A 19,899-nucleotide genomic window follows, 5' to 3' on the forward strand; every position below is an offset into this window, starting at 1 on the left:
AGCAAGCAGATCTTTCAAATCCCATATCTCATAATCTGATCTCCCTTAATATGTTTTCTAGTGCCAGTAGCCTGACAATTGTATGCTCTCTGTTTTATGTGTGATTCTTTTCAACAGCACCACTCGTGTTGATTTTGTTGGTAGACTAGACTGTTGTCTTCGTGATTCATTTTCCTATGGGGTTTTCATCTACTGGTGTTCTGGAGCTTCAACAAACAGAAGTCAAAGGTGAATACAACTATTTTCACACAGGCACTCATTTATGAGAATCTATTGTTCGGAGCCAGACCAATGCAATCTAGAAATTGGCATTTGGAAGCTGTATCGATCCAGCATTGGCATCAAAGCTTAACCTCTGAATCAATCCCGAGGGGTGGCCTGTCTTACCATAGCAATTTTTGCTGTGCTTGTCTGGCCATTGATGTCTTTCTGACAAAGCACAAGCCATTGCAGCTGGGATACAGGGTTTGCAAGGTGAAGGTAGGCAGGCTGGAATGGACGAGGGCAGAGCAATGGCCAGAGAGGAAAAACGTGCCCAGAAATGCTGGTCTATGAAAGAGTGGGATGAAAGTTGAGATCGGCAGGGGGTGGGCAAATGGGGGTGGGTGGAGAGTGAGATTTTGTGGTGTGAGGAGTAGCATAGTTATGGGACGGAGGTGGCAAGTCGGGGGGGGGGCGCTTAAGAAAGGGGCGTGCTGAGTCCCTCTCACTTGTGTGTCCAGGTGTAGGGAGTTAGCAAGTCAGTGGAGCGGGTGAAGATGGGGAAAGCTCCACCCCCCCTTTCCAGTCAATGGTACCCAGTGAGACAGATAGAAGTGACATTATGGAAAAGCAAAGGCTGCTGCACACAAGCAAGTAAGTTTGACACAGCTCCTCCTCAGGTGCTAACAGCAAAGCTCACCCATGGGTAGCCATGGCAACAGTGGGGCTCGTCCCGAGTTACCATTGAGGCTTAGCTGTAAGCCATAGGGTTTCACCCTGAGGAGTTCAGCAAGATGACATCTGTCACTGGTATCATTCATAGCCTATGTGGCTTTAGCCCCTTGGCTACCAGAACCTGGTATGTCTAAAATCATCAGTGCCCCACGCATGGTGCACTGACTCCTCAAGAGGTGAAAAATCACTCCTTGTTCCCTTTAAACTGTATGGATTATAAGCATGGGCAAAATTAGGTCTGGTCCTTATGCTGTGGTCTGGCAGCAGCAGAGACCCATCTCGGAAACAGATTGGTAGTTTGGTAGTTCGTTTGAGGGAATCGTGAGCCTTTTGGTACCATTATCTTACTACTATGTTTGGGTGCATCCCCAAGAAGGTTTATGCTCCATACTCTATTTTATGGTGGGTGAGCACATGACCATGTTCTTCCATTGGGTTGGAAATAGCTTGTTACAGCAGGAAACGGATACTGTGAGTTTTCAAGCTTTGTTTTGGAGAGGATCTTGTAGCAAGGATTCCCTTCTCATACTGAAGCCGCTGATTGAAACTGCCTCTCTGACAGACGTTCTAGGCCTACAGTGTCCCCTTCTTCCCTGCACTCCATTTTCTTGGAGTTGTCGCAGGACTCATTTTTGGGATATCAAGATGCTACCCATAGTTCATATATGTGCAGGCAGAGCATCTAACCACGGTGGACACCAAGGCTCCTTCCCCCCCCAATACAGCATTTGTTAAGGTTCCTACACCTAAAGACTACTAGTGTGTGGCTATGATTGAGTCTTGTCCTCTTACCTTCCCTCAGTTTTACTCTCTTCAGGATCTTGGAAATGTAATGAAAACACTCTGGCATGCCCATGTTTTGTAGGGAGATAATTGCTCAAATGCATACACACCTCCTAGCTTCTGACCGTTTCATACCTTTGGCAGCCCCTACTCTGGCTACCTCCTGTGTTTCTCTACAGAAGACAGCCCATCCCATCAATAGAGGATGTACAGGTAGTATCATCAATGTTACAACTTCGAGTTCCTGACCCTCTTTCCAAGGTCGTCATTTTCCATTTCTTTATGGATGATGATGCCATGGCCCCAGAATTTGGGTGCTGAGTTTTTTTCTTCTCATCACTGAGGTTAAGCACCCTTCTCATGGATTCTATCTTGTGTGCACCTTTTTATTGGAAACCTTATTCAATTTGTGATTTTAATATTCTAGCACGTGTATAGCCAACTCCTTCCATGGTCACTCAGCAATATCCACAACCTGCAAAACTGGCATCTACGCCTTCGGCTCCTTTTGTGCACGTCAATGCAACAATGCTTCATACGTTCTGTCTCTTCTCTATCCATAGTGAACCATCAGAAATATTCACATAGCTTCCCTTTGGTTAATGTACAACCAAGAAAGCCATCATTTGTTGCCCTAACATACCCGAGGCTGCCTTTTACTCACCTCTCAACACTATTCCCTTCTTCCTAGAAAACACAGTACCTTCCTTCATGTAAGGGTACATTTCCCATGAAACGCCCTTCAATGTTAGCAGTACCAAGAAAATAGGTCTGCCATCACCATATGAGAAATTTCTTGCGACCTGTCAAAGCTTTTTAAATAGTTTGCAAAGGATTACCAGAGGAAGAAACTATCTTCAGTTTGGTGCTGAAGATTCCAGTGGTGAAGAACTGCTGTGCCGGTAATCCCAGGATTGTTGTTTGGGTATGGTGCAACTGTCTGGTAGAAGACGTTGCATGTTCAGTTACAGGGCGACGCAGGCAGTGTTCCAGCAGCACTGGTCAGTTAACCGTATTTGTAATCCCAGGGGGCTTTCATGAATGTTCCTTGTTTTTTACATCATTTTTTTAATGATGGACCTCAGGCTCATTCTGCTACTCTGGTGTTCCCACCGATTTGTGTCAAACCACAGAGGGTCAAAAAGTAAGTTGTCTTCTGGAAACAGAAGGTTCTTGAGGCTGATGTCTTGGCTGTTTTCACTGGGGTGAGACTGAAGAAGCCCTGACTTCACTGATCCGGTTTATAGTGATAATGTCGAATTACAAAGTGTCGAAAGTCAAAATGTTGAAAAAAAATCTCATTAAAAAAACATTTGAATGTCCTTTTTTTTTAAAAATGTTCTGTTCGAAATCGGGGGGAGGGTTCCAAACCCCCCCCCTTTTTTTTTTAAACGCATAAAAGCAAAAAAAAACATGTAAAATAAAAAATGACATATTCAAAGAAAAAAGAAATCGCCATTTTTTTGCAGTGGACATTATAACTGCACACCCACTGATCCCTCTGGTCTTTGCAAGGGTGAAATCCACCACAGATCTCTGCAGCTCTTTGCTGTCGGCATTTGCAAGGGTGAAATCTACCACAGATCTCTGCAGCTCTTTGCTGTCGGCATGTGATTTTGGACGGATGCTGGAGTACACCTTCCTGGCTCTGCTTTTCGAATACAGATTTTATTGTAAAATTCTTTCAAATTACAACGGTCACAACCAAAGCAAGCTGCTGGTGCAGAAGAGATTGATCACACAACAAAGATAGTGGGTAGAAATTGAAGGTCACTCTTGCTGGCAAAGTTTGGTCTTACAGTATTTCCTTAATTGATTGATGTTGGACATTGACCTTCAAGATAAAGGGAGATTGTGAGATTGTGCCACAGTTTTGCTGGGCAAACAGAACAATCCAAAGCTGTGTACTGTTGGTGAAGCTGTAGTAAATCTGATAGGAAACCAGGAACCTGGTTATGGATGGCTTGATGGATCATGCATGTAGATTTAAAGGGCACTCACTATTTCCATTATTTCACTGCCAACCAATGAACAGGATCGAGAATACCAGATATAATGTCAAACTTTCTTAGGCAGAGTAAATGTTGAAGTGCTACATGCGATTTTCCATCACAGATCTTGGCCCATTTGTCTCTTGTGCCACCGTGTCTATTTCTTATACATTTACAGCTTAAATTATACATTTTGAAATGGAAAATACAACAAAAACTATGAATCAATAATTATAGCATAATTAGCTGTAGACCTGAATACAGTATTGTGGTGTTAATCAGTGATTAGGAAGCACAGGCTACAAAAGACCTGTACACAGTTTTGGTGGGTCATGGTGTTCATCAAAATGTAAGAAGCACAGGTTACAAAATATCGCTGCAACTCTACTGCCTTTTAGGGTGCCTTTCCTCAACAGACGCCACTTCAAAGTCTGGTTATTTACTATATTATTGTTTGAGGCCCCAACAAATGCAACAACAGTGACTGTTCGCTTCTCTGGTCCAATGCAGTGGAAACGCATCAGTATCATTAGCCACGGAATGTATGTTGTTGGTACCTTTTGTGATTAGTTGAGCAGTGTTTCCTCAGTTCCAGCTTGATTAGCAGTTGGTCATTTTGAGGGAGCATTCTTTACGGACAAGCAACAGGTGTGCTGTGTTGTGCCATGAGTTGTAAGCTTGGCCATATGTCTTCCATTAATGGGAGTTGGTCTCTGGTTTCTAGGTCAGCCTGCAACTCTTCAGCTATGTGTACAATTCCATCTAGCCTGTCACCAAGCTTGCCACCTGGTTTTCCATCGCTTAGTGCAGGGCGGCTTAAGGGAGTTTTTGGAAAGGAGTGCTAGAAGGAGACGGAGATTGAGAGAGGAGATCTTCAGAGGAGGAAGCTAGAGTTCCTTTATAATCCTTCTGCTTTTACACAATTGTTATTCTGTCCAACAACGCCTACAGAATTCCCACAGAGCATTTACATCATGGAAGGTGTCATTGGGCCTCCCATAAAAGTAATCATTTGATCTAAGGAGTCTGGCAATTCTGGTGGAAATAGCAATAATTATGTTGAGCCAGGGAGTCATTTACCAGCTGTATTGCACATGGAGGCTGATTTGTTACAGAATTTAGGGATGGAGATTAATAGGTCTCTATCAGAAGCTACAACATAAATGAAGAATATGAAGAAGGTCTTGACGCTGCCTTTACTAGCCCCTACAGACTGGCACACCCTCAAAAACATATTATGGCTAAACCTAACCAATCTGATAATCTGAAAGAGTTCAGGCAATGGCTTGGAACTTTTGGAGAGGGTGTGGAAGAGGTTCCAAGGATGATAGCAGATAAATATTGTCAGATTACAATAACAGTAAGAAGCGGACCTACTTAGGTGGTGAAATTATTGGGGTGGAGCAAGGGAAAGATGTTTTTCCTGTCCTAGTTCCTACCCTGGCCCCAGATCAGGTCTGTCTGTTAGAGAATCAATTAAGGACGGTATATCCTGTAGGACCACTTGGTAGTTGTCCACAGCCCTTGCAAGGCCCAGTAAAAATCATTAGCTAAAACCAGAATGCTGCTTTGTCAACTTGCGTGCGTAAGGAGATTAGTCTAGAACAAGCCAAGTGCCTTTGCTTGCAAATGGAAAGTCAACTGATACAGGATAAGAGAAATGATGAGATCTCTAATGTTGAGAAACCTCTGAGTAGAGAGCCTAGTGATGCTCTTGGGAACATAGTGGTAGCATAGCTGCACCATAAAATCGGACACAGGTGTATAACACTGCAAGACTTGAAACTTGTTCTCAGAATCCAAATTGACGAATGCAGTCGTAATGTTGTTTGCTGTGGGAAAAGTAACCTCCCTACGTTACCCAGCATTGTTGAGAAGTTGGCCAAGGGGTCATTTGACTTGAGTCTGAACATTGTGTTGGATGAGGTTTAGTTGGTTTAACTCAGCTAAGGGAGGGGCAAGGGGGTCGTCCTTTTATGATCTACATTCTTGAATTTGAAATCATGAATGTTTTTGGATGGAACATATAGCTAATGTATAGTTAATGAACTAGCTATATCTGGTATTGTTTTTAATTTTCTTTAATTTGGTGGCCTTTATATATTATTCTTCCTTTTTCAGTTGGCCATAGTTGTTATTAAAGAGGAGGTACAGCTGATCTTTGCTGTTAGTTTGTGGTATTTTTTAGTGCCCGCTGTTTGTTTCCTTAAATATTCAATGTTTAGTTTTGTTCTCTTTATTTTTGTATAATGCTATTAGTTGTGTGTTTTGCTTGTTTCTATGTTTGTATTAGTGCCTGTTTGCCTATGGGATTAAGGACCTCTATAAATGGACAAATAAATGTTCTGAAAACGTAATTAGCCAATTGATAGCCAGGAATCCCCATAAAGGCACAGGTAGCAAGTTGGGCCAAGACAAATATTACATCCTGGGACCTGCGGGGAGTGTTTAAGAAAGGAAATGCCCATTTTGTGGTCTTGACATTGAAAAGCCTCTTTTTCATCACAGCTCAAGTTGATGATTGTGATGAGGTCAAGCGCAAACCTTGGAGCAAGGTTTTCTATGCTTGGCTGGAATTTTAAAACTATTGAAGATTTTCCAGAATAACCTATAAAACAGTATTGATTCTATTAAAGACACAAAGTAAGATAAGCATAATGCTTGCTTTTATTAGCTCAAGCAGCCCAATAAAAAAAAAAGCTCAAACCTCAGAACAGACTACATTTCCCACTACTGAAAAAGAAATATGTAGCCCAACAAAAAAAAAAATCGGACTGCCATAGCCAATCGTCATCCCCCTGTCAGTCTGTAATTTCTATAGTTTCCTACTACAGTACTTTCTTTGCAGCCAAGCACTGCAATCCAAACAGTTCTCTCCCTGGTGCCATTAGTCTGAACCTTGGTCGTTCAAGAAGGCTTGACCTTCACTCCTCCGAGAGAATCAACAATCCCATATCAGATAGTGACTACATATAGATCATAACAATCAAACATTAACCAATGCAGAATTACACACATGACAAACCTCAATCTTTAATTTCTAACCGCATCTGACATCAAGCTCTGCAGACAATATCAAACAGCGGCAGAATGTGCCGCTTGCGGACAGCAAGGCAATGCTATGCAAATTTCAGGATGGGATAATGGTCTCCACTGTGTCTTTAATGGTATGAAGACGTTTTCTTTCAAGCTATTCTGAAAAATCTTCATTCTATTTCCACACCGGAGACGAGCATTATGCTTGTGCAAAGCTTATTTACCACCAGCAAAGCCAGCTGATTGATCAGCCTCAGGGAGGTGTCTCTGAAAACCAACTCCACAGACCAGTACCCTGCCTTAATGATATCATCCAGCCTAGAACCATTTGGAAGGCTTTGGACGTTGTTGCGCCTTTAACCGAATGGGCCCCATGTCAGTTACATCTACTTTCCCTTGAGGTCAAATCCAACGCACTAAAGACTGGGAAGAAAACAGATTTTACGGCATCAGCAATTGTCCCCCTTTTCTCCTAAAACATGCTGTAACTCTCATGAGCCTTCGCGGAGCTTATCTGGGACGCTGGGATACAAAACCAGCCTAAATAGAGACCTTGTCCTCGAAGAAATGTCAAAAGTGATTCTGTCTGGGGAGTACCCTACCAGGTTTAGGGCTCAAACATCTGAGACCCTATGTCACAATACAAGTTAGTCCACTTGCAAGATAAAGCTAATCTTGAGAGGCTTTTGTTAACTGGCCAGCTCGAAACAAGATCAAGAACTAGATGCTCAACCAACCATGCTGCCAACCTCACGACTAAAGGATACTCCCCCCTAGGAGAGCTCTGTGAACTTGATTGTGTCCTGCAGAAATAGCTGAGAGTTAAGAATGTAAGAATTGGCAGTCCTATAGGTCTTTCCATCTTCCACCAGGGAAGCTACAAAATGGAGTATCTGTGTTAGAGAGGCTGAAACAGCATTCCCGCACTGTTCCCGACACCAGCCCACCAGCCTTTGCATGTTGCTCAATAACACTTGAGTGGATGGGGACCAACTATCTTTTGATAAGACTTAACTGAAAGACCCAGGGTCACCCATTGTACCTGAAACCTTCCACGCAGTGAGTGTCAACTATTTGCTCTCGACTAGAGGATGGGTAAGACCGGCATAATTTCTCAGTAAAAGTACACTATGGGTTAGTCCGATTAGAAAATCAGAAGAAAGCTCCAACAAAGCTGGATACAAGACTGTTGTACAGAAAGTAACTACCAGCACTAGCTTTGCCTGACTCTGACTTTTTCTAATGTCGTAAAGCTGCTTCAGAAATATTTTTCTGCAGAGGGTGCTGTGTGTCGATACTCTGTCCCTCAAGGGCCTCTGTCTCGAGGATGATGTCATCGAAGGCATATATAGCACGCGCAGCGCCTGTTGGCTTCAGTTCTGTTTTTCTGTGTAAGCTATCGCTTCGAGAAATACGGCACACTTCGTTTGTTACTTCGCGATATGTCTTCATCGACTCCCACTACACCGAAGACAGGGTTCAAGTAGCGTTGAGATTGTGATTTGAAAATGTCGTTAACTGACCCTCACCAAATATGTCTATGGTATCTCGGGGTGGAGCATAAGACCTCGGCCTGCCCCAAGTTCCAGTCTATGACTGGAAAGGCCATGAAGGAGTGAAAGGGGAAATTGGCAGTAGGTAGAAACCCAAAAATAAAATCTCCATCTACCCTGACCAAAAAACCTTCAACCGACGAGTCGAGAGGTGACTCTCCTTGGAGGAAGAAAGTTAAAAGATCAAGAAAGAGGAGTGGCTCCTACCACTCTTCGTCGTCGAAGAAGTAAAAAGACGCACCACAGGTCGCCTTCTTTGACCTTGTCGTCCGGCACCTCCCCATCTTGTCCCACAAAATATTCCACACCTGCCGAATGTGAAGTATTTAGAGCAGAAATGCTGAAAATTTTTCAACAACAAAAACCCACGGCAAGCCATGCTCCTACCGCGCATTCCAAAGGAGCCGGTAAGGAAAGGGCTCGAGCCAAATCCTGCACACCTTCAAGCCAGGGACGAAGGCCTTCATTGAGAGCCATCGGGGGCTCGACACGATGACAAGTCATCGAAGGATCGTTCAAGCCGTAAGCATAAGTTGAGGCTGAGCTCGTCAACACCTGCTGTGCCCTCAACGCCAGATAAGCCCTCGACGCCAACTGCGCCACCAACGCCAGTTGCGCCATCGACGTCAGCAGGGCCATCGACACGGGATGCACCCTCGACGCCAGCTGTACCGTCAACCGCAGCACTTAAACCTGTGGCGCCATCGAAACCAAAAAAGATTTCGATGACTCCTTGAGCGTCGAATACACAGTTTAATAAGCCCTTGATGCCTATACCAGAAAAAAACCTATGTTCCTTTTGTCAAGGAAAGATTATTTTAAGTCTCTCACCTCGATATATGAGGAAAGTGAACCTTTAGACAATGATGCACCTTTTGGTCTCCAAATGTGCAAGAAAGCTTTATTTCTGAAGAGTCAATGTTGAAAGACCTTGATGATAATTTACAGACAGCCAGTGGGGTAGACGCCTCGCCCGAGCTGGATTTTGTAGACCTGAGGCAGGGGAGCACGCAGATGCTTCCTATAGACAGCTAATGTCCAAAGTGGTATACTATGAGGTGGAGTAGGCCTCGCCTCTCGTTTGAACAGGATGATCTGATGGACATCCCGAATAAAGGTCTGCCGATGAATCCTATACTACCAACCTTTTCGTGTTGCTCCACAAAAAAAGGTGGCAGCAAATTGGGAGACGCCAGAAACGAATCCAGCAGTGAACAAAAATCGGACAAAAAAATACTGCCCTTCAGTAGTGACCCTGATTACCTGTCTAAACGCCCCACTCCAGAAAGTCTGGTGGTATAGGCAGCTACCGCAACTTGCAAGCAGGAAGTTTATCCTACTATCCCTCCAGATAGGGATGACAAGAGAGTAGATGGAGGGGCAAGAAAAGTATTTTCTGCAGGGAGTATGCGCTGAAATCCGCCAACTCCACATGTGCCCTTGCAAAATTCTCATTCACTCTATGGGACTGCATTTCCTTGGCGGTAGAGCACATTCCCGAGGGGGGCGGAAAGAGACTGGTTCTTGGCTGTTGTTAGAGATGGCAAAGAAGCCATGTGTGAGTCTCTTTAGTCGGGTGTGGATTTATCAAGACTGCCAGCTGTATCAGTAATATCTTGACCCTCCTCAGAACCAGACCCAGTAATGTCTCTTCTCTGAACCCACTCCTCCTCACCTGATTCCTCTGAGGAAATATCTTGGTTTCGCCCCTTTCTTCTCGTAGATCTTCTTTTTGTGAAGAGGTATGGCCTTCTACGGTTGGAAGCCACCCTGTCACCCTGAAGGTACAGGGGTACAAGGGACCCCCTGCCGGAGAGGCCAAGAAGAGAGGAAAAAAGCGGATGCTTAAAAAAACCTCTCTTAAATGCAGGTTCTTTTAGCGATGTTACAGGCTTCCAGACAAGTGCAGCGACCAGGTTGGGCAAGGTACGGCGATGTGATGGGCTTCCGGACAGGAGCAGCGACCAGGATGGCTAAGGAAAGCAAATTGCAAAGGCTCAAGGAGGCGGAGAAACCGGAGGATAGAACAGAAAGCAGGTAAGAAGGAAAGAAAGGAGGAGCCGAAGAGCCGGCTAGAACTAGACAAAGAATGAAGTGCCAGAAAAGGGCTCCCGCGAACGGCGGGGCGAGAACAGGGAGACAAAATGCTGTTAAACAGGAACGGAGAGAAGGTAAACACAGAGCGGAGTACGGAGCGTGTATGCAAGAGGTTCGAAACGTGCCGAACGGCGCTGGAAGGTGTGGTTAAGAGACACAGAACAAGAAAAGGAACGTGGAAAAAGACTAGAGCGTGACAGAGAAGGGGAAAAAGAACGGAACGGTTCAATGGCGGTGCAATTTCCATTGATTATCAAGTCGCCAGGGAGATCTCCTTGTAAACGGCATGACAGTATGCCCCCTCCTGAGGGGCACCCCCTCTGGCTTCCCCGGATGAAGGCTATGAAACTGCCTCACCAGGCGAGGTGCATGCACGTGGGAGACAGGTTCCCAGGAGTCTTCTGCTTGAGAGTACCCCTTCCAGTGAATAAGGTACTCCAACCGTCCTCCTTTATAACGAGAGTCCTGAATGGTCTCAACCTCATATTCATCCGGAGGAAGATCCAGAGGTCGGTGATCTCTCGGAATCCTTCTTTTGAAATTGTCCTCTTTATATTCTTTTAGTAGGGAAGAATGAAATACTGGATGGATGCGCTTCATGTAAGCAGGTAAGTCAAGTCGATAAGCCACCGGATTTATCTTGTCTGTGATTGTGAACGGCCCCAAATAGCGTGGGGTAAGCTTAGAGGGATGCAACCAGCGGGGTAAAAATTTCGTGGAAAGCCATACCTTAGTCTCTTTCTGCCATTTAGGAGACGGCAGACGTCGAGGATTGGAGGAAGATCCGTACCGTATTTTTCTGGCTAGCAGACCCTTATGAGCTGTCTTGTGTGCTTTTGCAATATCGGACAAAAGGACATCAACTGAAGGAGTGTTGGCTGGGGGGAAAGTGGTTATGGGTAAGAAACGAGGATGAAAACCATAAGAACAAAAGAAAGGACTGAGTCTGGTGGCACTGTGTGTAGAGTTATTGTAGGCAAATTCGGCTGTAGGTAACAAAGTCACCCAGTTGTCTTGTTGGGAGTTGACGAAACAACGAAGATATTGTTCTAAAGATGCATTCAGGCGTTCAGTTTGACCGTTAGTCTGAGGATGAAAACCCGAAGACAAAGTTCTTTCTATCCCTAACCTCTCAGAGTTCTTTCCAGAAGTGTGAGGTAAATTGTGAACCTCTGTCCGAGATGATCTTATCTGGAAAACCATGCAACCGGAAAACCTCCTTGGCGAACACAGCAGCCATCTCCGCAGCCGTGGGAAGGCCAGTTAATGGAGTAAAGTGAGCCATCTTAGTAAAACTGTCAACCGTAACCATGTTACAGAAGCAACCACAAGAGGGAGGGAGATCAACAATAAAATCGGTTGATATCACCTTCCAAGGGTGCTTGGGTGGATCTTCCTGTTGGAGCAACCCCAGTGGTTTCTGATAACTGTATTTGGATCTGCAGCATACCGGACAGGTGAGTACATACTCGTTGGTGTCTCTTTCTATTCCGGACCACCAGAAATGGCGTAGGAGCAGGTTGAGAGTATTCTTAGTTCCTCTATGCCCTGCCACCGGATCGTCATGACACCACTTTAAAGCCCTTTGTTGTGATTTAATGTCGGGCAAAAATAAGCGTTGGTTGACAACGTATAAGCCATCTTGGTAAACAAGGTTATCGGATGATTTTATAGAAGGAGGGTTGTGTAATTTAGCTGTGGCCTGACGGACTTCCTCCAGAAAAGAGTTTGCGGTATAAATTACCTTCTTCTGAGGTAACATGACTTCGGCATGTTGTTCAAACGGACACTCTGAAGAGGGTCTTCTGGAGAGAGCATCAGCAAGAAGGTTCTTTGTACCGGGTAAGTAGGTCAGCACTAAGTCATACTGGGCAAAGAAATGAGCCCATCTGGCCTGACGAGAATTGATGCATTCCATATTCTGTATAGCCTTAAGGTTCTTGTGATCGGTTCTCAGTTCAAATGGAAAAACGGCTCCTTGTAAGCGATGTTGCCACTCTTCACATGCCACTTTCATAGCCAGCAGTTCTTTTTCTATGACTGAGTAATGGATTTGACTGGGTGTCAGAGTCTTAGAAACGTAAGCCACCGGAAATTCCATCCCCTCATGCTCCTGTAACAATGCGGCCCCCAAGGCCGAAAAAGAAGCATCGGTTTCGACTATAAACGGCCGACTCTGGTCAGGTTGATGCAGCACAGGAGCAGAGCAGAAGGCGTCTTTAAGTTGTTTGAATGCCGTCTCAGCCTCTACAGATCATGTAAAAGGGGAAGCAGACTTCTTCAGCAAACTGGTAATAGGCAACACCTTCCTGGGAAATTCAGAGATGAATTTGCGATAGAAGTTAGCGAGGCCTAAGAATCGCTGAACTTCCTTAACTGACTTCGGACTCGGCCATTGTAAGATAGCTTCTACCTTACTAGGGTCCATGCTGATTCCATCGGCAGACAAGACAAAGCCAAGGTAATGAATTGTGGTTACGTGGAACATGCACTTATCAGGGTTGGCTTTTAATTTAGCATCTTTAAGCCTCTGGATAACCTGATGCAGGTGCAAGGTATGGAGCTCAGGAGATCTAGAGAACACCAGGATATCGTCTAAGTAGACAATAGCACATTGGTATAGCAGGTCAGAAAAGGTACGGTCCATGAACCGCTGGAATACTGAGGGAGCGTTCACCAGGCCAAATGGCATCACCTGGTACTCATAGTGACCAAAGGGGGTACGGAAAGCGGTCTTCCATTCATCCCCAGATCGAATGCATAGCAGATGGTAAGCTCTACGTAAGTCGATCTTGGAGAAAATACTGGCCCCTTGTACAGCCTCAAGCACGTCCTTGATCAAAGGCATTGGGTACCGATCTCTGACCGTGATGCTGTTTAGACCTCGATAATCTATGCAAGGTCGGAGTTCGTGGTATTCTTCTTCGGCACAAAGAACAATGAGGCCCCGGCCGGGGAGCGTGAAGGTCGAATAAGCCCATTCTGTAGATTGGAATCCAAATATCTCCGTAATACCTCCTTTTCTTTGAGGGTAAGCGAGAACATACGACCAAGAGGCACAAGTGCTTCCGGGACCAAGTCTATGGCGCAGTCCTCTGGTCTGTGGGGAGGAAGTTCTTGAGGTTCTTGGTCTTGGAAGACTTCCGAATACTGGGCAAGGTCGATGGGAATAGAATGGATTCCCAAGACATTGGAGGCCGAGGAGGAACCAGAAGATTCTTGAACGGCAATGTGATTAGATTCTGATAGGCACGTCTTTAAACAGTATTCTGAAGAGAATGACAACTGATTGGACTTCCAATTGATGGTTGGATTGTGCTTTCGTAACCAGGAAACTCCAAGGATCACAGGAAAGTGAGCAGCTCTAATAAGATCGAATAAGATTGAATTGGATTGTCTCAGCGTGTTGCAATACTCTCATGGTCATTGGGGGCATTGAATGGGTGATCAAACCAGAACTTAGAGGCTTGCCGTCCACTCCTTCCACCTTCTGATCTTCTTCCTTCTCTAGGCGTCCAATGCCATTGGCGTTCGCCCACATGATCTCCATGAAGCATCCTGCTGCTCCACAGTCCAATAGTGCCAGGACTTCATGAGTCTTTTTATGTAAGGTCAGCCGAACACAGAGGACCATGAGGCATGTGTCTTCAGAAGACGAAACCGAAGTGACTGACATTGAGACGTAGGGACAAAACAATTCCCCTCTGTAACCCGTCCCTACAAGTTCCGAGGTTTGGCGTTTCCCGGCCGTCGTGGGGGTACCTCTGGACAGTCTCGCAACATGTGTTGATGTAATCCGCAATACAAGCAAAGATTGTTGTTTTTTCTTCTCTTTCGTTCCTCAGGAGTGAGGGGCCCACGAGTGATCCCGATCTGCATTGGTTCCTCCTTGGCTTGATGGACAGGAGGAGCGGGTTCGAAGGAGGTGGGTAAGTTACGACCCTTGCGTCGTTCAGCACGTCTCTCAGAGAGACGGAAATCCAACTGAAGAACTGTAGAGAATAATTCAGCCAAGGTATTGGGTCTGGGTATTCGCGCCAATTCGTCTTTTAAGTCTTCCCTTAGGCCTCGGCGAAATATTGTATATTGGGCCGTCTCTTGCCAATCTGTGTCTGCAGCCACTCGCTTAAACCGGGAAATATAAGACAATAAATCAGAGTTGCCTTGGCGAATGTCTAGCAGTTGTTCACCGGCCACTTGAGCGGTCTCTTGTCTTTCAAAGGCTTCCTTAAATCGCGCCGTAAAACCACTGTAATCGTGCAACAATGGACTAGCTCCAGTGACCAGTGGAGTTGCCCATGCCAGGGCGTTACCAGTAAGATTGGAAATAAGGAACCCGATCCGGGCATTGTCCGAGGCATAGGTTTGAGGTCTGAAAGTGAAGTGTATTATACAAGCTTCCATAAATTCTTTAAACTTATGTGGAGTGCCATCATATTTGCCAGATGCCAAGGGGAGAAGAGGTAGTTCCGCACAAGCCTTTTCTTGGTTATCAATCCGTTGTTTAAGCACCTCGTTCTCGGTTTTGACAGTCTGGAGTTCCTGTGTGAGAGCATGTACTGCAGACACAAGTTCTTGCACTTGTTCTGCTGTTGCCATCGTGGTTTTTTGGAGGCGTTGCAAACTATCAAGACTGCCAGCTGTATCAATAATATCTTGACCATCCTCAGAACCAGACCCAGTAATGTCTCTTCTCTGAACCCACTCCTCCTCACCTGATTCCTCTGAGGAAATATCTTGGTTTCGCCCCTTTCTTCTCGTAGATCTTTTTTGTGAAGAGGTATGGCCTTCTACGGTTGGAAGCCACACTGTCGCCCTGAAGGTACAGGGGTACAAGGGACCCCCTGCCGGAGAGGCCAAGAAGAGAGGAAACAGGGAGACAAAATGCTGTTAAACAGGAACGGAGAGAAGGTAAACACAGAGCGGAGTACGGAGCGTGTATGCAAGAGGTTGCAACGCGCCGAACGGCGCTGGAAGGCGTGGTTAAGAGACGAAGACCAGGAAATGAACGTGGAAAAAGACTAGAGCGTGACAGACCGAGAAGGGGAAAAAGAACGGAACGGTTCAATGGCGGTGCAATTTCCATTGATTATCAAGTCGCCAGGGAGATCTCCTTGTAAACCGCATGACAGGATTCTGCTGACAGCATCAGCAGAGCCATGGCTACTAGCACCGTAATACGCAGATTTGCGTGGTTGAGGAAGTCGGGTTTTGCGCCGAATGTGAAATCCAGACTCCTCAACATGCCCTTTGACAGGTCTCATCTTTTTGGCAGCAAGGCTGACGAAAGTCTTGACAAGTTCCAGACCTCAAAGGTGGCAGCCAAATGTTTAGGTGCCGCTATTAGGCAGCCTGTCATTTGTGGGTGGTGGGTTGTTATCGACCTGTACAACGCTGTGCTCAAGGCATTATTTCCATTGGCACTTGTGACGAATCGCTTGAGTCTTCACTTTTCCCCGGAGTGACACCCTTCCCATGGGGCCAGGGAGGTGAGGCCGTTACCCGATAGTCCCCCTGGGGGCAATGCACAGTGGGAGTATCCCATGGGAGAAGACCCCCCTCAGTCGAGAGAAGTGAAGACTATCAAGGGAGAACGTAGTATATTAACCACCATGCCGCCATGCATTGCTTAACCAACAGCTCGGATAAGGGCCACCTCTGTCTCCTCTGTAAGTTACTTTATGCATAGTAATCCTGTCTATCAGATAGATAACTGTGACAAGGAAAGAGTGAAAGTAGATGGCTCCAGAAGTACTGACACAAAGAAGAATAGGGCAATGAAGAGCCCTACGCAGAACCAAGACAAACCTACTAGTTATCCGTGATGTGAAGGACAGCTTACCTTAAAAACTGACCAAGGACTCTCTTCAGAGTCAGTCCTGCCCCAGAGGAGCATCAAGCTGGGGAACAAAGCCGCACAGGGAGGGTGCGCTGCAGACCCAGACGCAGAGAGAAGGAAACCAGCATTTGAGAAGGCTGGATGGAGCGAGGGCTCAACTGAAGGCTGGGAAAACTGACCACCTGTGGCAGGAAGGAAGCCATTCAAGTGATCCAGGCGAGACCCGACATATGGTGAGAAACCAGCGTGGTGAAGCCCCTGAAAGCCGAGAGCAGACCACGAGAGCCCAAAGGAAGCCAGAGAAGCTTGCCAGTGTTGCTGAGAACCATGGCCCTCGCGGGCCCCTATATAACGGTACGTAGTGGGGACCAGGAAGTCACTGGGAAACCCTAGAGGCTGTGGTCAGGAGGAAGTGCAGAGTTATCTTCCTTGTCCCAGTGGGACCACGTTGAGAAGTGAAACATATTTAGTGAGGCAGCACCCCAAAGAGACCAGAAGAGAGACAAGGGTCTGGAACCCTAAGGTTTATTTATTTTTACATTTGTATTGCACACTAAACCCAAGGGTATCACGACGCAGGTTGCATTAAGTGTTACATGGCAGTCATCGTCATATCAGATCAGTAGCAGAAGAGTTCATGAAACTAAGACAGTACATTACTTAAAGGGATGGTCTAGTAAAAATTTTTATTTAAAAAATAGATAGGCCACATAAAAAAAAATATACTAGCATCCTCCGTTTTAGGGGAGCACCGGAGACCCAAAGTGAAAGCCACAGCAGGCAGAAACACACGCGGTTGTTTACATGCCGCGTAGTGTTTCTACCTGCAGCTGATTTCCCATTTGGGGATCTCGGGCTCCCCGTGGGGAGCCCGAGAGCCCCAAATGGGAAATGCTAAATGCTGCGTTGTCTGCCTAAATCTGCTTTCCCATTTGGGGCTCTCGGGCTCCCCGTGGGGAGCCCGAGAGCCCCAAATGGTAAAGCAGATTCAGGCAGACACAACGCAGTTGTTTTCCGCAATGCCGCGTTGTGTCTGCCTGAATCTGCTTTTCCAATTGGGGCTCTCGGGCTCCCGAGAGCCCCAAATGGTAAAGCAGATTCAGGCAGACACAACGCGGTTGTGTTGGAAAACGCTGCGGTTTTAAAACCGCAGCGTTTTCCAACACAATAACGTTGTATTTATGTTTGCGGTCGCTTCAAAAGCGACCGCAAACATAAATAAAACGTTTTTAAAGCTGTGGTTTTATTTCTAAGTTTTCTGGGCTCCTCCAGCCCGGAAAACTTAGAAAAAAAACCGCAGCTAGTGCTTATTTTTTGTAAAAAAAATAAATAGCACTTACCGAGATTCAGCTGCAGCTTTCCTGCTCTGGTCTCCGGTCCGCGTCCTCCGATTCCCGGCACTAATGAAGGGAAAGCCACCCAGCGGTAGACTTTGTTTACTACAGCTGGCTAGCTTTTCCTTCATTAGTGCCGCAAAAGCCAGCACAGGAGGACCTCCATTTCACAAAATGGCGGCGCCCCTGTGCTTGCTTTTTCGAATTTTGAGCTTGAATAGCTCAAAATTTTACATAGGAAGTTTTAAAACGGAGGATGCTAGTATTTTTTTTTTATGTGGCCTATCTATTTTTTAAATAAAAATTTTTACTAGACCATCCCTTTAAATGCCCATGTTTTCAACAGTTTACGGAAGTCCCAATAGGATTGGTCTGCTCTCAGTGCACGGGGTAGCATGTTCCACAGTTTGACCGCAGTGACTAGAAAGCTGGAGCCACCAGCCCTGGTGAGTCTGAACTTAGGCTGGATGTGTCTGTTGAAGTATGCTGTTCTGGTTGGTCTGGATGATTGAAATTAAGCAAAGTTTTAAACTAGGTACGGGGGGGCGGTGTTGGATAGGCATTTGTGAGTGATTCACATTGCTTTGAATGTAATCCGTCCAGAATGGCGAGCCATTGGGCCTTCCTCCTAGCCTCGGAGATGTGTTCACACTTGGGGTTGTTCAGGAGCGGGCGAATCCCATTGTTATGGATTACTTGCAGTTTGTAAGGGCCGTGCTTGGTGGTGCCTGTGAAAATAGTGTTACAGTAATCTAGCCTCACACCTATGAAGGCACTGGTGATGGTGAGGCAACTCTCAGCAGGCAAAAAGGGCCTGCACACATTGATGATTTTGATGGTGCACTACGGAAGAGGAGATGGTGTTGACTTGTTGGAGTGAAAAGATGGCGTCTAGATGGACTCTGTGTCTTCACTGATTCGGAGACTTGGATGGTTATTCAATCTATGGGGTAGGATGAATATTGGTGATTCAAGTTTTTTAAGACTGAGGGGAGGCTGAAAAGACTTCAATTATTTCCTCGTTCAGACAGAGGGAGTTGGCGTCCATCCAGGCTTGAACGGTCCGGTATACAGCGTTAAGCTTAGAGGAGTCTTGAAGATAGTTGCCTGAAAGAGGGAGAATTTGAGTGTCATCGACATAGTTTGTGTATGAGATACCGATTGAGTCCAGAAGGTCAAAGAGGGGTTTTGTGAAGATATTGTATAGTGAAGGAGAGATGCATGAACCTTGTCGGACGCCACAGGGGAGTGGAGCTAGGGGGCACTGGCATTGTCTGAGAAGACCTTAATTGGGCTGTCTTTTAGGAAGGCGGTAATCCATTTGACTGCTTCAGACGAAAGGTTGGCAGCAGCGGTGAGATTTTGAACTACAATGTTTTGGTCAACTATGCCAAAGCCGCTGAGAGGTCAGAGAGAAGCAGGAGTACTGGTTTTCCTGTGTACTTGATCTTCTCTAACTGGTTCCTTAGGTCAAGTAGGACACAGTTGGACTCAAGGTGTTTCTGAATGTGAAGATGGGACAGTTGTGATAGGTCGGTCATTTTTTTGGTGTGGTGGGGTCTAGTGAAGGTTTTTTTTCAAAGTGCGTGAACCCATGCTTCTTTGAGGCTGGTGAGAATGTGGCAAGTCGAGAACGAGAAGTTAATGAAGGTAGTGATTAAAGGGATTAAAGCCTCCACGCAGTCCTTTACAATCATAGCTGGGCATGCGTCACCTTTACATCTAGAGGGTTTAAGGCTTTTCATGCTGAACCTAACTTCCACTTCTGTGATGCTGGTGGAAACGAAAGGCAGCAGCGTTGTTTACGGCAGTGGGGGTTGGGGTTTGGCGAGGTGGTAGGTCATCGGAGTTGGTGCAGCTTGCTTCTGTTGGATTGTAATGTGGAGCATGGTGTTTTTATTGAGGAGGGTGTAATGGATATTGGTGCACCAGGCTTCGTCTTTGGGTAACTCGTGAAGGGGAGCAAGGTGACTCAAGTTCTCTAAGAATGGTGAAGAGTTCTCGGGTTTTGGAACTAGCTTTGGCAATTCTTTTATTGTAAGTGGTGGCTTTTGCTTGGACGATGGCTGACTTTTACATTGTTAACTGCTGAGGCTGTGGATTTGTCCGGAGTTGATTGGGATGTTCTCCATTTGGCCTCTGCTTTGAGTTTTTTTGGTTTGAAGGGCTTGGAGGTCGGGTGACAACCAGGAGTTGAGGTGCGTGGTGGTTTTATTTTTCCAGGAAGCGAGGGGTGCAGTGTTATCACCTGTGTATTACATGGCTTTGGTGTAGAAGTTGCCAAGCAATTCTGGATCATGGTGAGGAGGGTCTTCTGGGAGTAATATGTC

This window comes from Ambystoma mexicanum, chromosome 2p (assembly GCF_040938575.1).
Source record: "Ambystoma mexicanum isolate Mex_15411 chromosome 2p, UKY_AmexF1_1, whole genome shotgun sequence".
In the NCBI taxonomy this organism is placed as follows: domain Eukaryota; kingdom Metazoa; phylum Chordata; class Amphibia; order Caudata; family Ambystomatidae; genus Ambystoma; species Ambystoma mexicanum.